The sequence below is a fragment of the Rhinopithecus roxellana genome, chromosome 22 (genome assembly GCF_007565055.1).
Source record: "Rhinopithecus roxellana isolate Shanxi Qingling chromosome 22, ASM756505v1, whole genome shotgun sequence".
In the NCBI taxonomy this organism is placed as follows: Eukaryota; Metazoa; Chordata; class Mammalia; order Primates; family Cercopithecidae; genus Rhinopithecus; species Rhinopithecus roxellana.
This window is the reverse complement of record NC_044570.1, coordinates 13,623,078-13,628,121: the sequence shown is the minus strand read 5'-3', so window position 1 is coordinate 13,628,121 and position 5,044 is coordinate 13,623,078.

Sequence of the window (5,044 nt, the reverse complement as noted above, 5' to 3'; positions counted from 1 at the left end):
GAGTGTTGAAGTCTCCCATTATTATTGTATGGGAGTCTAAGTCTCTTTGTAAGTCTCTAAGGACTTGCTTTATGAATCTGGGTGCTCCTGTATTGGGTGCATATATATTTAGGAGAGTTAGCTCTTCCTGTTGAATTGATCCCTTTACCATTATGTAATGGCCTTCTTTGTCTCTTTTGATCTTTGATGGTTTAAAGTCTGTTTTATCAGAGACAAGGATTGCAACCCCTGCTTTTTTTTGTTCTCCATTTGCTTGGTAGATCTTCCTCCATCCCTTTATTTTGAGCCTATGTATGTCTCTGCATGTGAGATGGGTCTCCTGAATACAGCAGACTGATGGGTCTTGACTCTTTATCCAGTTTGCCAGTCTGTGTCTTTTAATTGGAGCATTTAGTCCATTAACATTTAAGGTTAATATTGTTATGTGTGAACTTGATCCTGCCATTATGATATTAACTGGTTATTTTGCTCGTTAGTCGATGCAGTTTCTTCCTAGCCTCGATGGTCTTTACATTTTGGCATGTTTTTGTGATGGCTGGTACCGGTTGTTCCTTTCCATGTTTAGGGCTTCCTTCAGGGTCTCTTGTAAGGCAGGCCTGGTGGTGACAAAATCTCTAAGCATTTGCTTATCTGTAAAGGATTTTATTTCTCCTTCACTTATGAAACTTAGTTTGGCTGGATATGAAATTCTGGGTTGAAAATTCTTTTCTTTAAGAACGTTGAATATTGGCCCCCACTCTCTTCTGGCTTGTAGAGTTTCTGCCGAGAGATCTGCTGCTAGTCTGATGGGCTTCCCTTTGTGGGTAACCCGACCTTTCTCTCTGGCTACCCTTAAGATTTTTTCCTTCATTTCAACTTTGGTGAATCTGGCAATTATGTGTCTTGGAGTTGCTCTTCTGGAGGAGTATCTTTGTGGCGTTCTCTGTATTTCCTGAATTTGAATGTTGTCCTGCCCTACTAGGTTGGGGAAGTTCTCCTGGATGATATCCTGAAGAGTGTTTTCCAACTTGGTTCCATTTTCCCCCTCACTTTCAGGCACCCCAATCAGACGTAGATTTGGTCTTTTTACGTAATCCCATACTTCTTGCAGGCTTTGCTCATTTCTTTTTCTTCTTTTTTCTTTTGGTTTCTCTTCTCGCTTCATTTCATTCATTTGATCTTCAATCGCTGATACTCTTTCTTCCAGTTGATCGAGTCGGTTACTGAAGCTTGTGCATTTGTCACGTATTTCTCCTGTCATGGTTTTCATCTCTGTCATTTCGTTTATGATCTTCTCTGCATTAATTAGTCTAGCTGTCAATTCTTCCACTCTTTTTTCAAGATTTTTAGTTTCTTTGCGCTGGGTACGTAATTCCTCCTTTAGCTCTGATAAGTTTGATGGACTGAAGCCTTCTTCTCTCCTCTCGTCCAAGTCATTCTCTGACCAGCTTTGATCCGTTGCTGGCGATGGGCTGCGCTCCTTCGCAGGGGGAGATGCGCTCTTATTTTTTGAATTTCCAGCTTTTCTGCCCTGCTTCTTCCCCATCTTTGTGGTTTTATCTGTCTCTGGTCTTTGATGGTGGTGACGTACTGATGGGGTTTTGGTATAAGTGTCCTTCCTGTTTGATAGTTTTCCTTCTGACAGTCAGAAGGACTGTCTGTTGGTCTATTGGAGATTGCTTGAGGTCCACTTCAGACCCTGTTTGCCTGGGTATCAGCAGCAGAGGTTGCCGAAGATAGAATATTGCTGAACAGCGAGTGTACCTGTCTGATTCTTCCTTTGGAAGTTTCCTCTCAGGGGTGTACTCCACCCTGTGAGGTGTGGGGTGTCAGACTGCCCCTAGTGGGGGATTTCTCCCAGCTAGGCTACTCAGGGGTCAGAGACACACCTGAGCAGGCAGTCTGTCCGTTCTCAGATCTCAACCTCCGCGTTGGGAGATCCACGGCTCTCCCCAAAGCTGTCAGACAGAGTCGTTTGCGTCTGCACTGGCTCCCGCTACTTCCCCTGTTGGTCTTCAGCTGTGCGCTGTCCCCAGAGGTGGAGACTACAGAGACAGGCAGGCTTCCTTGAGCTGCTGTGAGCTCCACCCAGTTCGAGCTTCCCAGCGGCTTTGTTTACCTAGTTAAGCCTCAGCAATGGCGGGCGCCCCTCCCCCAGCCTCGCTGCTGCCTTGTGGATAGATCGCGGCAGACTGCTGTGTTAGCAGTGAGGGAGGCTTCCTGGGCGTGGGACCCTCCCGGCCAGGATTGGGATATATTCTCCTGGTGTGCCTGTATGCTTACAGCGCAGTATTGGGGTGGGTGTTACCCGATTTTCCAGGTGTTGTGTGTCTCAGTTCCCCTGGCTAGGAAAACGGATCCCCTTCCCCCTTGCGCTTCCAGGTGAGGCGATGCCTCGCCCTGCTTCAGCTCTCGCTGGTCAGGCTGCAGCAGCTGACCAGCACCGATTGTCCGGCACTCCCTTGTGAGATGACCCCAGTACCTCAGTTGAAAATGCAGAAATCACCGGTCTTCTGTGTCGCTCGCACTGGGAGTTGGAGACTGGAGCTGTTCCTATTCGGCCATCTTGCTCCGCCCCCAGGTTCTCAATCTTGTCTGTGTGTTAGAATCACTGTGTCCTAGACGAATACTGATGCCCTGGATATTGGGCATTTAAAAACCTCTCCAGTTGGTTGTAATGTACAACCAAGGCTGAGAAATACTGAGCCAAATTGAATGCTGAGCACAGCGCCAGGGCACACACATTCAGGAGTTTTTATCACATATTTATTTTTATTTAAAAAATTTTTGTATCACACACTTTTTAAAGATGGAGCACAAATTGTTTTCATTGTTCATTGTTAGAGGAAAAAAGTTGATATAAAAGTTGTTGCAGAAATTGCATTTCTGGCCGTGGTGTGGTGGCTCACGCCTGTAATCCAAGCACTTTGGGAGGCAAAGGTGGGCGGATAGTCTGAGGTCAGGAGTTCGAGACCAGCCTGGCCAACATGGTGAAACCCCTTCTCTATTTTTTTTTTTTTTTTTTTTTGAGATGGAGTCTTACTCTGTCGCCTAGGCTGGAGTGCAGTGGCGGGATCTCTGCCCACTGCAAGCTCTGCCTCCTGGGTTCACGCCATTCTCCTGCCTCAGCTTCATGAGTAGCTGGGACTCTACAGGCGCCCGCCACCAGGTCCGGCTAATTTTTTGTATTTTTAGTAGAGACGGAGTTTCACCAGTGTTAGCCAGGATGGTCTCAATCTCCTGACGTCGTGATCCGCCCGCCTTGGCCTTCCAAAGTGTTGGGATTAGAGGCATGAGCCACCGTGCCTGCCCCCCTCCCCCGTCTCTATTAAAAATACAAAAAAAAAAAAAAAAACAGCCAGGCATGGTGGTGCACACCTGTAGTCTCAGCTACTCAGGAGGCTGAGGCAGGAGAATCGCTTGAACCGAGGAGGTGGAGGTTGCAGTGAGCTGAGATGGCGCCACTGTACTCCACCCTGGGTGACAGAGCGAGACTCTGTCTCAAAAAAAAAATAAATAAAAGATAAAAGAAATTTCATTTCTGACAGGCTTGTTTTGGGAACTCTGAATCATCTGGGATTTGGTGATGAGGGTAGGAGGAGAAAGGGGGATAGAGCAGCCTCTGCTAGTATGACTTGTCATAACACCGAATGGAACTGAATAAGGCAGAGACTGTCCCACTCTAGCTTATGGTTGACATCACCATCTCCAAGGCTTTCTCTGAGGGTGCAAACAGCATGGACACTGTGTTTGCCCATTTCTGGGGTTGAAGGTGGAGGCCATTTTTTCCTCTGCTTGGGTATACTCATCAGATGAGCCTATATCACTGGCAGCTGTTTGTTTCTTCATTAATCCAAGAATGCAGGCGGTACTTCCTTCTTTACAGAATTTGGTAGCTTATGTGTTTTATTTTTGTTTTGTGTTGTTTTAGACAGGGTCTAGCTGTATCACCCAGGATGGAGTGCAGTGGCACAATCACAGCTCACTGCACCCTTGACCTCCTGGGCTCAAGCAATTCTCCTACTTCAGCCTCTAGAGTAGCTGGGACCACAGTTGTGCACGACCACACCTGGCTAATTTTTTTTTTTTTTTTTTTTTTTTTTTTAGAGACAGTCTCCCCCTGTCGCCCAGGCTGGAATGCAGTGGCATGATCTTGGCTTACTGCAACCTCCGCCTCCTGGGTTCAAGCGATTATTTGCCTCAGCCTCACGAGTAGCTGGGATTACAGGCACCTGCCACCACACCTGGCTAATTTTTGTATTTTTAGTTGAGACGGAGTTTCGCCATCTTGGCCAGGCTGGTCTTGAACTCGACCTCGTGATCCACCCGCCTGGACCTCGCAAAGTGCTGGGATTACAGGCATAAGCCACGGTGCCCGGTCACACCTAGCTAATTTAAAAAAATTTTTTGTAGGGATGGGTGTCTCACTATGTCACCCAGGCTGGTCTCGAACTCCTGGACTCAAGCAATCCTCTTGTCCCTGCCTCTCAAAGTCCTGAGAATACAGGCATGAGTCATTGCATCCACCCTATGTGCTTTGTTAACCACAGACCCAGCGGTTAGTGACTGTGCCCCTCTACTTTCTTGCTGGGTGAACCTGGCATGAGGTGAGAGGGCCCCTCACCCAGGCCTGTAGCTGTGATCACTTAGAGCAGCAAGACTGGCTTCTGGGAGCAGCTCATCATCACTCCTGGTGGCTTTGTTGAAGGTAGGAAGGGAGGCAGTGGACCCTGGGGCTGGGTCTCCCACTGCATGCAGGACTAAGCGCTGGGGGGCAGGCAACAGGTATCTGGTTGGGATTGCCAGATTTAGCAAATAAAAATAAAGGACACTCATGTAAATCTGAATTTCAGATACACAGCAACTGCTTTTTAGTATAAGTATACCCAAGCAATATTTGGGACATACTTATACTAAAAGAAAGTATTCATCTGAGATTGAAATTTAACTGGGCATACTTTGTCTTCTTTGCTAAATCTGGCAACCCTATATCTAGCCAAACAGTCAAGTCTCCAGCACGTGGGACTTGCTGCCAGCAATGGCCTTCTGCCCCATATTGCCACAT